We start from the raw sequence: 22210 nt of genomic DNA on the forward strand, positions 1-22210 counted from the left end.
TCAAGTCACTGAGAAAACACAGATGTCTATCATAAGCCTGGTGTTTTCAGGCTGACTAAGTCATAAGTTTGGTTCAGCACTCACCATCCTTATGTACTGAAAATGGTGTATTTGAAATTGGGACTTAGCTGATGGTCCTGATGCTTATAATACCCACCTGTTTCACGGATGTCTGTCCTTCAACTTATTGTCTTCAACAATATGCAGAGTTCCCTGCAATGGGCCGATAGAAGTAAAACTCAGGCCTGGTTCATTGATTTGACAGAAGCCAAAAATGGATCTCTGCTTCAGCATATCCCTGCCTAGCATAGCTCCAAGGACAAAGGTAAGGAGAAATCTTTCCAATGGGAGTGTGTAGGTGGGTGTACAGGCAGAGCATCCAGCTGCTCAGATTTTAAGGTTGGAGGAGTGGCTTGAAGTAAGAATATATATGGTTTCCTGGTCTGTGGTTAATAGCTTCTCTGGTTGGTCAAGGATCTGGAAGAAGGAAGTTTCGAACATTCATGTTTGGAACATGAATCTAAAAGAGTGAGGACAAAGCACGCAGATTTTGGGTACTCATATCATTGCCAACTAGAGTATCCACATCAGAGAAAAAAAATGTCAATCAGAAGAAGGAGATGACCTACCCAGTGGATTATAGCCAACCACTGTCATTAACTTGAGCAATAAACCCAAGAAAGGACTAACCATAGGGTCAGGATGGAGTGTGGGATTCTTTTTATCAAAGCTGATCCAGCACCTGCTGCTAAATGCCAATCTGTCAGCAAAAAGCATGGAGCCATCCCTTGAGTAGAGCAACTGGACACATGATACAAGTTAAGTTTATTGGATTCCCTTCATTCTGGAGGAGACTGCATTAAATCTCTACTAGACTTAATAAATACTCCAAATATTAATTGATTCTTTCCTTCCTGCCTGATCTTTGTTAGAATTACTATAAGTTATTCATAAATGACTGAATTCATACCATGGACCACCATATATAATTCCCCTACACTCATTTTCTCAGCAACAATTTGAAACAATTGTTCTAATACCCTATGATCTACTGATTCTAACCTATATTACCATAATATCCAAAAGTAGCTCACCTAAAAGAATAATGCAGAGGCCTATTAATGTCTTGGTTAAGATGCTAGCTTTGGAATGGCATGTTGTGTGTTTGGCATGTGCTCTTCCAGGATACAGTAGAACAACGGAAATTGTGGCTAACTCATGGTTCTATGTCCCTATTAGGTAGAATACGTAGATCTGAAAACCAAGAAGTCAAGTGAATGTGTGATTAGTTCCCCACAACTTTAGGCTCTAATAGGTTAGATTACTGTATTCCAAGAAGTTGGTTGTGGGGGTAAAGGTTAAACCAGTAAAGGTTCTACTGAACCTGCAGATACACTACCACTTGGTAATTTTAGTCCTAACGGCAGTCAAACACCAAGCAAGAGAGAAGTTTTATTATAATAATGGGAGTATTGGACCCTGAATCTGATGAGGATCTTGGGTGTCTGCTGTGCAATGGAAAAAGTGGGGAGTATTTTTAAACCTCAGGGAAGTCACTGGGGTATCATTAGGTGCCTTGAGATAGTAGAGGCTTAGAGGTAATAGTAAATAGGCAATTGCAGCAAACATCCTGAAAAGGCAAAGAAATAAAAGGCTCAGGTATTCAGGTATGAGGGTTAGGCTCAACCCACCAGACTAGCAGTTTGGGGTAAATGAAGTGTCAAGCAAAGGGAGGAAACTGTAAAAGTGGACAGTGGAGGAAGATGATTTTTTTAGAATAACATATAAAATAATGCAGAATACAAACAAGATAATGAATAATTTTACTTGTGAACAAATTGATTAGGGGAGAGTAGAAAGGCCAGTAATAGAAAAAAAGAGAAAGTCTGTATGTTTTAACAGGATGGAAGAATGAGAACATGAGAACAGATGGATGTAAGCCAGAGTCTTGATGGCAGGAAGATAAAGACATGCTTATAGGCATCATGCAATGTTAGCTGTGACCATTGATTACCATTGCGTGTGGGCATAGAGAATGCTGATGTTTTTAGCGGGGAGACAAATATGTGAAACAGTTTTCTGGGAGAGGACAAAATGAACTATTTAGAAAGCATGGTTTCTTATTTAGAACAAGATGATTGTTGGAGAATGGGATACTTAAAATAGATATCTTAGAGGCTGAGCAGTTATAGATGGAACAGAATCCAGTGTAAGACTATGTGAGTGCACATGAGAAAATGGGAATGAGAAGAGACAAGGTCATTGGAGCTGGAGTGTCTAGAAAATACAGTCCAGGGTATTGGATTGTATCATCATGGTTGTGGTTAAGGCCACCAATAATGTGAGCAGGAGTTATTGGTAGAGAAAGACAGTCAGCCAGATGCTAAAGACATCAATGAATAAGGGTTACTGACTAGTGAGAAGTTGATGACAGCAATAAAAAAGAAGAGAAAAATGGGTGATAAAATTTAATGACAGAAACTTAAAAGCTTTTTTTTATAGCTAGTGAAGAAATAGTTTTGAAGTTGCAATGAGAAGTAAGCAGAAAAAGTATTCCACTGCAAGAACTGACTAGAGCTTAAAGAAAACCAAAAAGCATTTTTTTCTCTGACTCTCACATCCCATACACACATATGTGTTTCTGTGTGTGTATATATACACATATGTGTGTGTTTATATTCACATATATGTTATGTGTATGATACGTAATTAAGTGAATATGTATACTCTCAGAGTTATGTAATGAAAATAATTATTTTTAAAATATTTCTATGATAATATGGGATATTCATTTTCTATGCCAACTATTGATAGGTATATTATTTCAATATTTATAGCTAATTTATAAATTTTATACCTATCTAATTGATATACGCCTCCATATGCATTTACATGGATTAGATGTGTGCATGTGTCTATGGATATTTTCATTTGCTCTGCTAAGTTTTTCCCTTCCAAAACCATGTTTGGACAGTTCAAGTAGATGAGTTGTGACTCCATTTTTTTTTTTTTTTTTTTTAGAAATAGACACACAATGACTTGAACAAGACAGGTGAAAGAATGGAGAGCCTGGGGGTGGGGGCAGGAAAGGTGGACAGAGGGAGCGGGGTGGGGGGCGGGGGACAGGGGGAGCGGGATGCAGGAGAAAGTGTTGCTGACACCATTGATTGCCTGCTTTCTTTATTACTCTAGCCCCAATGTTTATCAGCCAGGCTTGGCTTCAGGAGCGTTTGTTCTCCCCAAACTGAAATGTGAATTTTAACTGGATTAGAACATTCCTGATATTTTTCCTCCCTAGCCAATGACTAGTGGTCACATGATTCCAGCAGGCAACCCAAGAGAAAATCCACTGAGGACACTTCTGAGAATGATTTTTGTCTCATCAAAAAATGAGTCTTTTGAGAGAATGGGGGGAGGGTGATGATCTCTGATTCTGGCTTCCAGGTGTGATGTCTGGAAGCACCATAGCCACATTGGAACCAGGGTTAGATTTTGCCCCATGGGAAAAGCTACACTATCAAGAGCAAAGAGTGTGAAAAGTAATTTTTGATATCAAGGATGAGGTTCAAAATTCAAATAACAAAAAATATGTCTTTTACCCATCTTATTTAGCACAATAATTTCCCATTAATATGTACTTCAATTAGTATTCTATTAGTTGTACTTTCCCTTCTCTCTAGTGCCACTAGATAATCCTATTACTAGTACTGGATACAATGTGTTAACCAAAATTAAAAGGCAATTATGTTTTTAAATAAACAGACGTTTTTGGGCTGAATATTAGACTGGTAATAATGTGTCGTTAAAACCTATCATTCTAAAGGAAGTTAAACTGAGGGCCTAAAGGCCACTCTGAAGTATATATACATGTCGTGGCAAAGAAACCCACATTATAATAATAAAAATGAAATAGTACTATTTTAACATTATATTGGTTATATTTTAATACAAAAATATATATCAATTATGATTAATAATATAATGTATAATAATGTAATATATAATAATATATTAGATATTATAACATATAATGATATTGATGATTACATTTAATAATAAAGTAAGAATGAGGGTGCCTAACATGCTTGTAGGACTTTGCTCTCAAAGCACTTCTTAAGTCATTTCCTTTAACCTAGAAACCAGTCTTCCAGCTCCCTTTCTAGTGATCTTTCTACTACTGCCTTCTGCTCTTATAAATATCACAGTGTAAGGAGACAGGAAGATTGATAGAGCATGCAAATTTTTGTTTCCCTTCTGTTTGACTACACACCATTATTATTTTTTTCAGAGCAGGTAGGAAGAGACTAAATGTAAATAATAGCAATGTTTTCAGTCTGTGAAACTCCTGAGAATTGTGAATCTGTCTCTATAAGATGATGAAGGATGAAACAGTGATATAGAGAGTGAGGGCTTAGCAAAGAGTCTCATCTGGTGCCTTTTAGACAGGTGACACATCATCTCTGGATTTAGGATGATGGCTGATGTGCCAGAGCATTTCTACATTGATAGTTCCCACAGAGTGGTAAAAAAGACAGTGGGAGGGCTGGAGTAAGAACGAGAGGACATTTTTTCATTGACTCCCACCACAAGTGAAACAATATACGAAGTGATTTTATGTGTCTCCTGTGTATGTGTTTCTGTGTTTGTCTGTGTGTGTATATCTAAACTGACAGTAATTATGTATACAATTCCTGCTAAGATCCTCTGTTAAATACTGCCTCAGGAATTTTGGCCGTTACATCCACCGGCTGAGATGACCTCCCGGCACATAATAGTTCCAAAAAAGATAATTCTTAAAATAATGAGTGAATATTAGATGTGGAAAGTGATTTAAAGGCCATCTAAGCCATCTGTTTCACAGAGAAGAATTTAAGAGCTATATATATTGTCACTAGTCCAAAGTTACATAAATGGCAGCAGAACTGGGATTCAAATGATTTTAAATTAAGAGAATAAGCCGAAAACCTGTACCTCATTCAGGTTGTTCATATGTACGAAGCCTCATCCATACCACAAAGGTCAGCCATCCAACAACAGCCACATGAAAAAAAATAGTGCAGAATGTAAGAGACTCAAGAATCTGAAGAAAAGGGTATATTGATGGATGAGAGGTGGTCATAAAGTAATTAATTTTTGTTTATCATTTTATAATTTTCAAAGAGCACTTAATACATTATATCTTTAAACGCAAAGCAAATATTGCTATTTCCAATTTACTAAAGAGGCTACTAGGGCTAATGACTCTCAGATAGTGGCCAAAGCCCACCGTTGGTAAAGGGAAGCTGGGCCCAGAACCCAGGTCCTTACACTTTGATCCATAACACCACACTGTCTTTTTCATACAAAGCAGCTTCCATCTGTGGTAGCATTCTATTTCTATCGCAGAGTACTGCTCTAACTCACTTCCTCATGACCAGTTTAGAGAACACATGTTGAGATGGTAGCATTATAATACACAAAAAAAGTCAGGATTTATGAGTCACCTGGAATTTCAGGAAACAAGAAATTGTGTGGGCAAGAAATTAGCTTTTTTTTTTGTTTTTTTAAGCCATTGACTTTTAAAGGTTGTTCATTAGCAGAGAATAACCTAGTCTATGTTAACTAATTAAGTTCATTTACAGTCTTAGGGAGTTGATTTAAAAATTGGATGAGATAAAAGATGTGAAAATGTTGAAAAACTCTAAATATTATTTTGTTTTTAATCCTGCAGCTGTGTTTCAATGAAATCACTGGTGGTTATAAACAAGTCTGGGCATCATAGCTGACTTTACTCAGTGGATATTATTCATTCCTACAAGAAAAATTACAAGCTGAATATGTCGAATTACAATTTCAATTTTAATTTGGCAGAAAAGTCAAGCTCTCACACCAGAAAAACACAGCCAGAATGGGATTTGTGGAAAGCAAAGTAAGCTTTTTAAGGTTTTCTTGGGCCTCTACATTCTACTGCCCAATTCAGGGTCAGACACATAATGGCCATCAATACATTTTTATTTCTAAGACTGCAGACTCTTCTTTGGTTCATGTTCTAAATATCTTATTAGGATTGGTCAAACATATCAATGTGTTTGATACTACATATGGCAGGCTTAAAGTAATAAAAATTTACCGGCTAAGTTACTAAGTTATTGTAAAACAAAAAAGAAAACAAAACAAAACAGGATTTTAGCCAAAGCTGCCTATATTCACAGCAGAGATTTGAACCACTTGTTTACACTGAGGTGATGTGGAGTGTCTCCCAGTATCTCCGAAACTAGAAAAGTCTATATGTTCTCCCACATTAAGCAGGCCAAAAAGTATTTTGTTCAGAGCTTATGGATTCCTGAATAATCCAAATATAATCTGTACAACTTTTAAGGGAACAAAATCAATTGATAGTTAATGATGAAAAAAGATGATAGCAAGTTTTAAAAATGCTCAAAATAGATCAGAATGGAGACAACACTTTAAAAATCGTAAGGTACACTGCTTTACAATAAACAATGAGATAATCTTGGTATTTAACATCATAATTTTTGCATTTTTTTGCTGTAAATTATTTGTAATTTATTGAATAATAATATTAATGATACTAAAGTTCATACTGAGATTTCACTAAAAGTCAGAAAATGTGCAGGGCAGTTACATATATTAACCCATTTAATTTTCACAACCACCACAGGAGGTAAGTAAATATATTTATTCCTATCTTACAAGGAAATTGAGGTCCCCAACAGTTATATAACTTGCTTTAAGGTTTTCTAACTGCTAAGTGGTGGAGAAAGGCTTTGAACTAGGAACATACGTTGCCAGTTTTTCTCCCATTGTCTATGAGATATCAGAAGTCTAAAACTTATGAGATCTCTCAATTTCTAACTTTCAGCAGCTAATTCAAATGTTTTAAAACTTATATGTAGGCCCAATTTTTCCCATATGCTGCTAGATTGTGATCTTTGTTTTATGCAGTAAGAACAGATGACTGTTATAAAATGCAAAAAGAGGTAGTTTAGAAGACTTGCAAAACTTGTCAGCCATCCCCTTTTTTAATGATGATTTTAACTCAATCAACATTGTACATTTTCTTCCTCAGCCCAGAAAGAATTAAAGTTTCAAAATGCCTATTCATTTGACAAGTACCCCTCCACCCAGCCTGCCCACAGAGAAATAGGAGAGGTAAAATAAGGCATAAATAGCTACTCAGAGACACCATGCAGACAGTAAAAGGAAGGACCCAGGGAGTGTCTATGTAAGTGGAGGAGCCTCCAAAAATTTTGGAGGAACGATCCTGGGAGGAGCAGCAACATTTTACCCTCTTCTTACATTTCTGATTAACCCTGAGAATCATGTACAAGTGCCAGAGAATGTGAGTATCCACCCAGTGTCTCAGTCTAGGCTTACAGTTTTTCTTCAATAAAATATAAGATTTCAAATGGGAACTAATAATTTACTGATATTTAAAAGAGACACTGTAAAGCACCTAGTTTTTATCCCTATATGTTAAGAGGTAAAAATTAGAATATAGACAGTGAAATCATTTGGATGAAAGTCAAAATATTGATCTTATTGATGGAATGTCTGAAATTGAGTTTGTAACTAGCCTATGTCAGTGTTTAAAATAGACTTTTAAGTACTTTGCTGCTGGCCACTCGATTTTGGTTCCATATTCATGTGAAGAGGTTCTAAAAATTCAGTCCCCAGGGTCTATATTTCCATCTTTATGTCCATGTGTACCCAATGCTTAGCTCCCACTTATAAGTGAGAACATGTGATATTTGGTTTTCTGTTTATGCATTGGTTCACATAGGGTAATGGCCTTCAGCTGCATCCATGTTACTGAAAAGGACATGATTTCATTATTTTGCATGGCTGTATAGTATTCCGTAGATTATATATACTATATTTTCTTTATATAAAGATGATGAGCACCTGGGTTGATTCCCATTACTGGGTACATACCCAAAGGAAAATGAATTGTTCACCAAAGGCATGCATTTACCCATTATCACAGTGCTATTTACAATAGCGAAAAATCATCTATTGTTAAAGACAGAACTAACTGGCCCTGACTCTGGTATGCTTTTGACGTGAAAACAGAGGCAAAGCATAACAACCATGTTGTTTGAGTAGAAAGATTCATAAGAAAGAGGCTACAGAAGCCTTGAGCTACAGAGGAGCAGCAGTTATTTTTCCCAATTACACTAATACTACAAGTCACTACTTTGTAACAAATGAGTAAAGAAGCAGGGGGAAGTACACAAGCCATTTCACCAACCCTTCCAAGAGGTTTGGCTCAGGGAAGAATGTGGAGAGGGGACAAGAATGTTTTATCTTAACCTAGCTCATCATAAATTACTTGATGTTAACTTTGTCTTCCATAGAAAGAAAATATCCAGGTCCTTGAATCTCTGAATCCCTACTAATTTTTAATATCACAGATCCCAGGAGATGATATGTAGGTGTCACTCTAGGTGAAGATTTAAATTGTATTATAATAGGACTTTAACCATAAGTCTTTAGTTTGTCTTCTTCCATGTAATCTAGGCTTATCTACATATGAACCTCAATTTCTTTACTCTTTCTAGCCTATGACCTCAACTGCCTGCTGACCAACTATATCAGAATCCTTTGAAATAAGCCCCAGCATTGGGATTTTAAGAAAACTCTTCTAGCTACAGTTGAAAGCCACAGATCTCTGGACTATGAAAGTAAAACATTAAAAGCCTGTGTTGCATTAGTCCATTTTCATACTGCTATGAAGAAATATCTACGACTGGGTAATTGAAAAAGAAAAAGAGGTTTAATGGACTTACAGTTCCACATGGCTGGGGAGGCCTCAGAATCATGGCAGAATATGGAGGAGGAGCAAAAGCACGTCTTAAAACATGGTGGCAGGCAAGACAGCGTGTGCAGAACTGCCCTTTATAAAACCATCAGATCTCATAAGACTTATTCACTATCATGAGAATAACATGGGAATCCCCCCCTCCACCATGATTCAATTACCTCCTACCTGGTCCCTCCCACGACATGTGGGGATTATGGGAACTACAATTCAAGATAAGATTTGGGTGGAGACAGAGCCAAACCATATCATATGTGGTCACAGATCTAAATTGCACATCCCAATTCAAGTGAAGTATCCTTCTTGGATATGATTTTTTAGCACCTATTCTGACCATGAGCTGTTGAGTTCTCAGTGTTCTGAAGGCTGAGGGAAGAAGGATGCTTCTTACTCAGTGTACAGATGGTCTAAACAGCCTCCTTTTACCTGGGCTGCCCCATCAAGGAGCTGTCCCATAGGAGGCAATTGTGGACCTGACATGGTGCACTAGTCCCATGGGAAACTGGGGAAATGCTGAGACATTACCAAAAGGCCGTAGGCCAAGAGAGACAATTCAAGGAGGAAAAGAATATATAGCTTCCAAAGAGGTCCTAAAAGTACCCAATGTATTTGCAGAACAAACTGGAACTTTATTATCTAAGAACTTGGAACAGTCATATTCTTAGGAGTGGGGAGGGTAATTTGATCTCCTTCCAGAAGTGTAAGTATCCTAGTAATACTGGCATTATAGATAGTGAGTAGTAAACATATTTTATCCTAATTGCTATGTAGAAGTTTGCATTTTTACCCTTATTGTGAATTTCACAAATGTAAATATATATGTGATTGATTAAATGTATTTACTTATAGCATCAATTGAGAAAAGTGATGTTCAGCTAAAATGGACATTATAGGTAAGAAGAAAATTAAAAGTGCCTTCTGGGAAGAGGTAGTTATGTGCTATACCAATATTCTAAACTACCTAATGAGAAAGAAAAAAAAGAATCTGTGTTTGTTTCAATTTTGGATAAAAGGATTTAAGCAGAGATTCATGGAAGGAAAGGATCAGCCATGAACCCTGCTGCCGTATAGCCCTTCTTTCTTGCCATCCTGACTAAATCAGGGGTTGCACAGTACCCATTCTGTTGGAATATGTATTTTTAAATAAACATTGATAGAAAAGAAAAGAATATTAGGAAAAAACATACATTTCAAATCTCTGTTAGTTACCAGAGACTAAGCAAAGTGTGGGGTCGGAAGAATGAAGAGAGGTTGGTTAATGGGTACAAATGCACAGTTAGATAGAAGGAAGAAATTCTAGTGTTCAATGACACATCAGAGTAACTGTAGTTAACAACAATATATTGTGTATTTCAAAATAGCTAAAAGAAGATTTCAAATGTTCCCAACACAAAGAAATGATAAATGTCCTAGGTGATGGATATTTCAAATGCCTTGATTTGATGATTTCACATTGTATACCTGTATCAAATATTATGTGTACCCCATAAAAATGTATAACCATTATGTATCAACTAAAAATAAAAAAATTAACCTGATAATGGTACTTTATGAAATAAAATATTTCCATCACACTGAAAACAATCTGCATTCCACAAATAGTTTTAATATTGTGTTGATTTGGGTTATAATCTGAAGTCTGACTCTATATTAGTCTGTTCTCATGCTGCTATAAAAAACTGTCCAAGACTAGGTGATTTATAAAGGAAAGAGGTTTAACTGATGTATTAGTCCATTTTCCTTTTTTTTTTTTTTTTTTTTTTGAGACAGAGTCTCACTCTGTCATCAGGCTGGAGTGCAGTGGCGCAATCTCAGCTCACTGCAACCTCCACCTCCCAGGTTCAAGCCATTCTCCTGCCTCAGCCTCCCAAGTAGCTGGGACTACAGGTGTGTACCACCATGCCCAGCTAATTTTTGTATTTTTAGTAGAGACGTGGTTTTACCATATTGGCTAGGATGGTCTCAATCTCTTGACCTCATGGTCTGTCCTCCTCAGCCTCCCAAAGTGCTGGGATTACAGGTGTGAGCCACTTTGCCCGGCCTTATTAGTCCATTTTCATGCTGCTAATAAAGACATACCCAAGACTGGGTAATGTGTACAGAAAAAGGTTGAATGGATTCACACTTCCACATCGCTGGAGAGGCCTCACAATCATGGCAGAAGGCAAGGCGGAGCAAAGATACATCTTACACATATGGCAGCAGGAAAAGAGAGCTTGTGCAGGGAAACTTAACCTTACAAAACCATCAGATCTCATGAGACTTATTCACTACCATGAGAACAGCATGGGAAAGACCTGTCCCCATGATTCCATTACCTCCCACTGGGTCTCTCCCACAACATCTGGGAATTCAAGATGAGATTTGGGTGCAGACACAGCCAAAACAAGCCATATCAATTGATTCACAGTTCTGCAGGGCTGGGGAAGCCTCAGGAAACTTACAATCATGGCAGAAGGGGAAACAAACACATCCTTCTGCACATGGTAGCAGCAAGAAAAAGTGCCGAGCAAAAGGGGAATAACCTCATATAAAACCATCAGATCTTGTGAAAACTCACTCACTATCAGCAGAACAACATAAGGGTAAATGCCCCCATGATTCAATTACTTCCCACCGGCTCCCTCCCATGACACGTGAGGATTATGGAAACTATAGTTCAAGATGAAAATTGGGTGGTGATTCAGCCAAACCATATCAGCCTCTTACTATAACAGGAAAGTAGTTTTCCCTCTGGGCCTCAATTTCTTAAAATCTAAACAAAGTAGGATCTGCTGTATGGCCTTTCACTCAATTCTAGGATCTCACTCTTTGCTAGGAAAACCCTAAGGTGGTGAACAGCTGCTCAGAATCTAGGAAAACGCCCTGAGAAGCTGTCTCAGTGGGAGCTTGGCTAGCCAGCCAACTAGGAAGTTCTCTTCCTAGTTTTCCTGCTCCCAACTCCCGTGGGGTCCTCACCCTCACTAACCCACCCCCAGTGTGTTACACACAGACCTGTCAAACTGGCTCTCTAGATGAAGTACCAATAGAAATGTAATCTTTTTGTTTTTGTTTTCCTAAAAATGCCTGTTTTCTATCACCTTGTAAACTCAGGACCAGCTGCCGGGGTCTGGACTTGTTTGGAAATTTCACTTTACCGCATGAGTGCCAGACCCAGCAGACACAGCTTTGACATCAATTAACAGAACGACAAATCAGCAGCTGATTCTGGAAACGGCTTCCACACTGACAGTCAAGCACGGCAGTTGAGAAACAGCATCTCCAGTAACACTTTGTCATTCTTTGACATTGCTGACAGACTCCTTGCTTTCCCCAGACTTATTATACAAACACATATGCATACACACATTCTTACAAATAAGAATGTACATCTGAACTTGCACATTCAGACATACACACAAATCAAGGGGATTGTGCATGGAGGCACTCATCCCTTTCATATAGGTGTTCATGTACACACACAAATACACACTTATCCTTAAGAACTTAAATGCATTCATTTACTCACACATGCATCATTTCACAACTCCACAGACATAACTATCCTAACATCTGCAAAAGCACACACACACATGCATGCAAATAGACTACTGTGTGCCCTTCTGATTGTCCACAGGCTCATTCACACACTGAAAAGCCAGCACTCACAAGATCATGCACTCAGAGGACACAGAGACATAATTTCTCAGACAGATGTGCTTAAATGCATGAACTCATACAGTTAAACACGCACACGAGCTTGCCCAAACATACACACACACACACGCACACACACTCACTGCCCAATGCAAGAGACTGAAGACAAGTTTCTGAAGTGAAGTTGGAAAGGGCAGCTGTTTTTGCTCTGAACAAAGACTATAAAATGCAGAGTAAAGAAAGGAATGTCCACACTTTCTAGCATTAATATACTTCACTGTGAATAGCTTTATCTTCCACATTTATCTCTTTTTGCTTTTTTGCCATTCAGGGTAATTGAGTTATGTTTACATAACAATGTTTTGGAACATTTAATCAAACTAATATTTCTTTTATGTAAAAAGGTACTGCCTTCGATAGCTGTTAGCTGTTTTTTAGCACCATTTACTCTGAAGAAGCTCTTCATGGTTGTTTAGTTTTGACATGTTGTGCCACAAATCGTATCTGTTTAGTACATCTAGCACCTATAATCACCTCTAAAAGTCTGCAGATCACTGGCAAGGAAAGAAGAAAGGCTGTTGTTCCAAGTCTCCACATTTGTTTGCCTTTCAGATGTTTAAAAATCTAAGCATCTTTTTTAAATTAACACACGTTTTGGGGCATGTGAGTAGGAGAAAATGTAGAAAGGGCATGCCGTTTTCCTCATCTTATGCAAAAACAGCTGGAGCTGGAGAACAAAAATAGAGTAACAGAGTGGATTTACTTCTTCAGGCTAAAGCTATACTCCTGGAATGTAAGTGGGCAATAATTTCACGGACAATGGAGTGAAAAGCGCAATAAGTCATGGAGCCTGGGCCAGAACACCAATCTCTTTACTGAGTACTTGTGGACTGGGGCAAGGTAATTTAAACTCTGAGATTCAGATTACTTGAATATAAAATAGGGTTGATAACATCTCACTGAATTTTGTTTATCAGAGAATTGTTAGTGTAAACTTTTTGGTCCTCACAATTATTGTATGCTTTAATCTTTCTTTTAACTATTGTCTGTAAAATGACCTAGATAGTCTGGCACTAAATCAGCTATTCATAATATATAACTAGAAACACTTGGTTGGTGATCTCCTGAAGTTTATACAAGAAGAAATCATGTTATACTCGTAAGTGCCTTCTCCCAACCCCCGGGGGGAGAACCAGCAATTTTCCAGTGAAATTCCATGAAGGTTGAGAGACTTTTTTCTATGTCATTTATGGGTTAATTCCCAGTACCTGGATAAGTATCAGATACATAAGAGACACTCAATAAGTATTTGCCGAACTGACGAATTATGTCCTTGAACATTTGCATTTGGAGCTTCTATTCCAAGCCAAAAGAAAAAAAGAAAAGTGAAGAAAGAACTCTTTATTCTCACTATAAAGAATCATAATCAAAGCTGAGGATGTAACTTATCCATCACTCTTTCTCCAGGGCCTGAAACGGCACATAAAAGAGGCTGAATAAGTATGTTTTACATAAGTCAGTAGTTATCAATAGACATTTTGTATTGGAACAACAAAAACAATACCATTAAATGTCACTGTTAAAATAATCCAACTCAACATTTCTTGCAGAGAATAAAAGTTCTTCTTGTGCCTCTCTTGGTCTTACTTCTCGGCCTCTTCACAGGGCTACTTCACATAGTCCCAGCCCCACAAGGTCCAGCACACCACCCTCTGCTTTTCCAATCATACAAACTTTATCTCAACAATTTCATTTAGACATTTTTTTTTCTGATTACCATTTGCAGTAGTAACTTTCCAATTTCATCCTCAAACTCATCCTCCTCACAAGCTTCATCATGTAATATTCAATGAGTGCTAGAGTTTTCTACCAGGATAGCTTCCAAATGGCTTTTAAAATGTATAAATCAGAGCTCATTGTCTTCTTTCCTAACTCTTCTCCCTCTGCTCAATTTTGTATCTGAGCAGATGTCACCAGCATTCACCCAGCAGATACATCAGCACCCTCTGCAGTCTCCTGTATGCCCTCTCTCCTTAAATTCTGCTCTTCTCCTCCCTTAAATAGTGTTGTTTCTCAAGTGCTCATGTCTGGCTCTCTTTTTTTCTTATTGTATAAATTTAAGTAAAATAAAAGTACTAAGAGGTTGTAGGATATAATGAAAAGTTAAAAGAATTAAACTGATCTTTAAAGATTTAATAACAGATAAGTCTCAGGCCTATAATCTGTGCACTTTGGAAGGTCAAGGCAGGAGGATCGCTTGAGCCCAGGACTTTGAGACCTGCCTGGGTACCATGGCAAAATCCCTGGCTCTACAAACAATAATAATAAAAATAAATACCCAAGCATGATGGTGCACGCCTGTGGTCCCAGCTACCTGGGCAGCTGCAGTGAGAGGATCACTTGGACACAAAAGTTCCAAGCTGTAGTGCGCCATCATGGTTCCAATGCATGCTAGCCTGGGTGACAAATCGAGACCCTGTCTCAAAGAAAATAAAAATTGAATAACATCTATAACCTTGAATAACAATACATGAGAAAAAGCTGCCCAAATGCAATAAAGGTCAAAAAGACACTTGTTAAAAAAGATGTTGATAATGACAAATCTATGAAATAAAGTTAGCAACAAAATAAAACAAAACAAAAAACTTCAAAAGGAGGTGTAATACATAAAGGGCAAATCCAATGCTCACATATTTAACAACTAGAACAGGAGACACAGACTGGCCAGAGGAGCAGCCCCTACTCTGTTCTACAACAGGGAAATGTGGACAGGGTGGTTTCAGGAAATCTTATAGCAGTTTCTTAGAGAGATTTGACTACTATCCATCTTTGCCTTCCGGGAAAAAGCAAAGGCTCCAACAACTTGTGTAGTCTCACAATACTGCCAAATAAGCTGTCACACTCTGTAACACAAGAAAGCTTCTGTTAGTGCAGAAATCAGTTCTGGCTCCAGCATAACTCAAATCTTTTGAAAATAGATGGTACTGTGAGAACCAGTTTCATTCAAAGATGATCCATTGTTAAAAAGGAAGTAGCACAGGGTGGGTGCAGTGGTTCATGCCTGCAATTTCAGCACTTTAAGAGTCCAAGGTCGGAGAAATACTTGAGGCCAGGACTTCAAGATCAGACTGCTGGGCAATATAGCATGACACTATCTCTACAAAAATACTTAAAAATTAGACAGCTGTGGTGGTGTGTGCCTGTGGTCCCAGCCACTCAGGAGGCTGAGGCAGGAGGATCGCTTGAGCCCAAGAGTTTGATGCTGCAGTGAGGTATGATTGCACCATTGCACTCCATCCTGGGCCACAGAGTGAGACTCTGTCTCTCCAAATAAAAAGGAAGCAGCCCTGGATGCATGGATTCATACAAAGATACTACAAGAAATAAGAAAAAAAGGAATGGAAACATGTGAAAGATGACTAAGCCTCACCAGAAAAATATTACCACAGAAAAGATGTAAAGTATGAGCAAACATAAGCCATAAATAAAATTTTTAAAATACTGCTAAAAAAAGTGCACTGGTAAGATATGTCAAGTTAACTAAAAGAGATGAAACATGAGCTGGCAGAACTTGGGAAGTAAGTGGAAAGGAAAAAGAAAGAACATCATCTACAAAATCACGTCTGCATTGGAAGCAGCATAAAAAAAATAGAAGCTGTTCAAGATACATTAAGGCCATGAAAGACTGGAGTGAGAAAAAAAAAAAAGGAAAGAAAAATGATCAAAGCATTTTAAAAAATGCTGATGGCAGCTATGTAACATAGGAAATAAAAAAGGGCTTCACATATAATAGGTAGCTCCAAAAATAAAAGGAGATGCGAACAGTTAAAGTTACTAGTCTTCTATGATAAAGATTACACTGTGCATCTAGGCAAAATGATTAAATCATCCACATGCAAAAAATATCAGGCTAGATTCAAAATGATTCACGGCAACATTCAAGGATAGAAGACTGTGAAGGATGTGAGCATAACATCCTCAAGGAAACAAGATGTGTAGCCCCACCAAAGTTTATTCTAACTATAAAGTCAGTGTTCATCCACTTGTTTAGAAACTATTTATTGAGTGCTTATTATTTTCAAGCATTATTGGTACAGAGGATACAACAGCAACAACAACCATAACAAGCAGACACATATCTCTGCTCTCATTCTACATATATATATATATATATATATATATATATATATATATATATACACACATGTAGTCTTTCTCTGTCACTCAGTGTCTTTCTCTGTCACTCAGGCTGAAGTCCAGTGGTGTGATCTTGGCTCACTGCAGCCTCCGCCTCCTAGGTTCAAGTGATTCTCCTGCCTCAGCCTCTTGAGTAGCTGCGACTACAGGTATGTGCCATCATGCCTGGCTAATTTTTGTATTTTTTCGTAGAGACCTGGTTTCACCATGTTGGCCAAGCTCGTCTCAAACTTCTGAACTCTGATCCACCTGCCTTGGCCTCCCAAAATTTTGGGATTACAGGCATGAGCCACTGCACCTGGCCCATTCTACTTATATCCTAATTAGAGTGCAAAAAGAGCAACGAATGAGATAAAGAGTAAAATATGTAGTGTGTAAAGAGATGATCATTGATTACTCAAAGGAAAAATAAAACCTAGAAAGTCGATAGGGATTGTCGAAAGCATTATCACTTTAGAGAGGATGACCATGGAAGGCTTGAATGAGAGGGGACATTTGAGTAAACATTTTAGTGAGTAAAGAAGCAAGCCTTGCAGTCATCCAGAGAAAGCGCATTGTAAGCACTGAGATAGCTAGGACTAAGGCCTTGAGGCAGGAGTGTGCTGGGAGCCAGGAATGCTAAGTGGTAAAGAATGGGGTCAGGATGGCTGGAACAGTGAGGAGGAGGCAATGAGAATGGCATGAGGTGAGGAAGGTAATGTGAAAAGGAGTGTTGAGTGTTTTAAGGATTTTGGCTTGTACTCTGAAGTGAACAGATTTGGGATTGGGTAGGGAAAAGATCAGAAGCCTGTAGGATCCAGCCCTATAGAACTGAGCGGGTGTTCTCCCTGGGTGTGGAGACCAGAGATTGTAAGAAATAAAGACACAAGAAAAGAGATAAAGAGAAAACAGCTGGGCCCAGGGAACCACTACCACCAAGACGTGGAAACCGGTAGTGGCCCCAAATGGCTGGGTGCGCTATTTATTGCATACAAGACAAGGGGGGCAGGGTAAGGAGGGTGAGTCGTCCAAGTGATTGATAAGGTCGAGCAAGTCACGTGATCATGGGATAGGGGACCCTTCCCTTTTAGGTAGCCGAAGCAGAGAGGGAAGGCAGCATATGTCAGCGTTTTCTTCTATGCACTTATAAGAAAGATCAAAGACTTTAAGACTTTCACTATTTCTTCTACCGCTATCTACTGTGAACTGCAAAGAGAAACCAGGAGTATGGGAGGAACATAAAAGTTGATAAGGGGCGTGACCACTGAAGCAGAGCACCACAGGGAGGGGTTTAGGCCTCCAGATGACTGCAGGCAGGTCTGGATAATATCCAGCCTCCCACAAGAAGCTGGTGGAGCAGAGTGTTCCCTGACTCCTCCAAGGAAAGGAGACTCCCTTTCACTGTCTGCTAAGTAATGGGTGCCTTTCCGGGCACTGGCGTTACTGCTTGACCATGGAGCCCTCAAGCGGCCCTTATGCGGGCATGACAGAGGGCTTCCAGGTCATTTCTCACAATGTCCCTTCAGCACCTGACCCTATACCAGTCAGTTATTCCTTGGTTACATTAGTAATACAACAAAGAGTAATATTAAAAGCTAATGATTAATAATGATTATACTAATGATTGATAATGTCCATGGTCATCTCTATATCTAATTTGTATTATAACTATTCTTATTCTATTTTCTTTATTACGCTGAAACAGTTTGTGCCTTCAGTCTCTTGCCTCAGCACCTAGGTAATCCTTTGCCCACATCTCCCCCCTTTTTATTGATTAGGATGGTCATTGCCATCATTGCTTGTCGCTGGCTTCGAGATTTTCGGAGGGGACATTTGAGTAAACATTTTAGTGAGTCAAGGAGTAAGCCTTGCAGTCATCCAGAGAAAGGGCATTCTGAGCATTGAGATAGCCAGGACTAAGGCCTTGAGGCAGGAGTGCGCCGGGAGCCAGGAATGCTAAGTGGTAAAGAATGGGGTCAGGATGGCTGGAACAGTGAGGAGGAGGCAATGAGAATGGCATGAGGTGAGGAAGGTAATGTGAAAAGGAGTGTTGAGTGTTTTAAGGATTTTAGCTTGTACTCTGAAATGAACAGATTTGGGATTGGGTAGGGAAAAGATCAGAAGCCCGCTTCAGAACTTGTGCAGTTTGTGAGACCTACCAAAAATCCAGGTAGAGAAGCTAAATAGGTTGTTGTACATATAGTAAAACATTTTTAGCATAAAAAGAATCACATATGTTATAAAAGTCTTTATTTTAAAAGTACTAGGGGGACACACTTCAGAAAACCTAAACATGAATAGAAAATCTTTCTGGAAGGGAATAATGGTGAATATTGAATTCATATATCTATAGTGACAAGATTAAGACACTTGAAATACAGGATATTTACCTGAAAAAATTGAAATGTTATTAACATAAAAATGTTGATATGGTGGTAAATAGCAAAGGAAGGAAAGGAAGATTGTAAGAAGTAGTTTAAGAAGACTCAGTTCCTGATTTATTGTAACCAAGCCTTCAAAATTATATAATTTAAAGTAGATAAATTTAGTTACAGGGATGCAATTTATATATAAAGTTATAATGTTAGATATTAAGAAAAATCCATCATTTTACTAAGAAAAAACAACCAATTTATGCCATACATCATCAGTGTCCCATCCACTTCTCTTCAGTCTTTCAACTACAGTGCATGTCAGCACAAGTTACAACTCACAGCACTTGATAATTGTTTTGCATGAGGGCCTTCTGTTGCGAGGAAATCATTTTGCCCATACAAATATCAACCATTAGTGACAAGGAATGAAAATCCCTTCAGATCAGCCCTCAAGCTATTGTACTACAGCTTCGCTCAGCAAAGGCTTTGAAAGTTACTATGAGGGAAATCCTACTGGGCAGAGCTACAATCATTAAACCTCTAGTCATCAACTTGATCCACAGAGAAAAGTAGCCTGAGTAAAGAATGTGCATGGAATCCCTGGACGGTGACAAATGGCTTGTCTTGGAAAGAGCAGGATTGTAAGATTGAAGAAAATGACGTTAGAACAAGAGACCTAAGGCTAGTTCTACAATGGTGAACAGACAAAACATGTAGATATTTGGGTTCCCCACATCACCCATCTAAAAGCAGCCAGGGTAGTGAAAGCACTGAATAATCAAGAAGAGACTTGGCCTGGTCCAGTAGAAGTAAGCCAGCACTCTGGGCTCCAGGTCACCAAAACTAACTTAGTTACTGCTACTACTGAATGTCCAAACTGAAGAGGCAACAAAGGACACTGAGCCTATGATATGGCAACATTTTGTCAAGAAAACTAATGAGTCACTGGGAAGCAAGTTGATTTCACGATGTCCCTTTTACCTGGAGGAGGCCTCTTTTGTAATTATTGGAATTGGGATTATACTGGGAGTGGATTTGTATTCCCTGCTCTGAGTGTTTTTGGACAGTATGGTTATCCAGAGGGTCACTAAGCATGCAGTTTATGCCATGAGATTTTGCATAATATTATCTTAGACCAAGTGTCTTTGTTTGCTTTGCATTTCTATAAAGTAATACCTGAGGCTGGGTAATTTATAAAGAAGAGGTTTATTTGGCTCATGGTTCTACAGACTGTAAAGGAAGCATGGTACCAGGATCTGCTTCTGGTGAGGACCTCAGGAAGTTTTCAATCATGGCAGAAGGGGAAGGGGAGCTAGTATGCCACATGAGAGTGGGCGCAAGAGACAGAAAGAGAAGGGGTGCCATGCTGTTTTAAACAATCAGCTACCTGGTGAAATAAGAGAATGAGAACTCACTCATCACTTCAAAGACAGCACCTAGCCATTCATGAAAAATCCACTCCCAGGATCCAAACACCTCCTGCTAGGGACACCTCCAACACTGAGGATCATATTTGAACATAAGATTTGGAGGGGACAAATATCTGAACTGTATCACCAAGGGGCTCAATTAAAGCAGCAAGGAGATGTGACAATTGGCACATGAGCATGGGATACACTGGTTCTTCCATGTACTCCATCATATACATGCTGTCATCTATCTAGAATTTTGGGATGGGATCTTCAAAATGCAGCTAAGATGCCAGGTTAGGTATGGCATTCTTTGAGTCTGAAGTGATGTCCTTCCATATTTGATGTATACTTTAACCAATAGCCATCATATGGTGTTGACTGTGCAGGAGATGAATAAGCTTGAGAACACAAAAGTTAGCAATAGGATAATTACTCATTATCACTTTTAGTGAAACTTGGGGTGTGGGGATGTATCCTTCCTATGCCTATAGTTCTGGGTTTTGCTAAACTAGAAGTCTGGTTTCAGAGCTGGGGGATGCTGTTACCAGGAATGAAGTAGGAATTATTCTACATTTCTCACCACAGGCTTTTCATGCCAGTAGACTAGGAGTCAAAGAAAAGAATGATTGTAATTGGTGGTGTAAAAGATCCCAATAATCATAACAAGATAGTTTGGCTGCTACACAGTGGTGATATGGAGTAGTAAGTATGAAATTTAAGAAATTTTAGGGGGAAAATTTTATGCCTCTATATCCCTTAATAACTGTAAATGGCTGGCAGAAATGCTGATGGGGTAATCTAGAGTGTGTAGCAGAGGAAGGAGGTGATTTGTACCTATTAAGCTACTAGGACCAGCTCTGCCAGTGGGGACTAGAGCTTGTCCTTTTGCAAGTTTTCCTTTTTTTAAGATATTGAAATAGGCCATTGTCTCAAATAACTGCTTGCAGGATTTTCATATACAGCATGGGTGGGTCTGAGTGGTATAAGAGAATTACCGTGAGTGCCCTGCCCATTTTAGGGTAGAACAGCTTGAATTCAAAATTCTAGCACCCGCATTTCTTTGTCATAGGCTTTCTCTGCCATTGATTTCACATTTTGTGACTGTGAAAAAGGCCAAAATTGCAGGGGAATTAACGCCTTAGAAAGCAGCCCTCGATAAATTCCTAGCGTGGGTTGGTGTATCATCAATCACCACAGCTCCCTCACCTCCACTTGAGATGATTCTGAGGATTTGTGTGTGTGTGTTTTGTGCTGGACCCAGAGTTTCCCAGAAGGATTTCACTGCAGTCTTCTATGGAGGGACCTTGCTTGATGAGGCCACGTTATTGGTTTCTTCTTTTCCTACTTCCCTACTATTACTTCCCCAATAAAGGACTTATACTCTGACATTCGACTGTTTGTCTCAACGTTTGCTTTTGGAAGAACCTAAGCAAAGACACCACTGTCACAACTGTATACTTGCTCATAGTATTTTACACTTGCTGTCTAAATCAATAGAATAGCAAGTGTTATATAAAATAGCCAGTATTTTATATAAACTCTTAGTTATAAAGCAATATTAAGAAAAGTCATTAGTGGAACATAATTCTAAATTATCTAGGAACATACACACAAATACCAAAGAAATATGCTTCACATAGTAAAGAATTTTTAAAGAATCAGTAAAAACAGAAAGTGTCACATAAAACATGAGACAGAATTAAGACCAAATGTATATTTTATATCAATAAATTAAAATCGCCTATTTAGGTACAAAAATATCAGATTGGATTACAAAGCAAAAATATCTA

This window comes from Pan troglodytes, chromosome 3, assembly GCF_028858775.2.
Source record: "Pan troglodytes isolate AG18354 chromosome 3, NHGRI_mPanTro3-v2.0_pri, whole genome shotgun sequence".
In the NCBI taxonomy this organism is placed as follows: Eukaryota; Metazoa; Chordata; class Mammalia; order Primates; family Hominidae; genus Pan; species Pan troglodytes.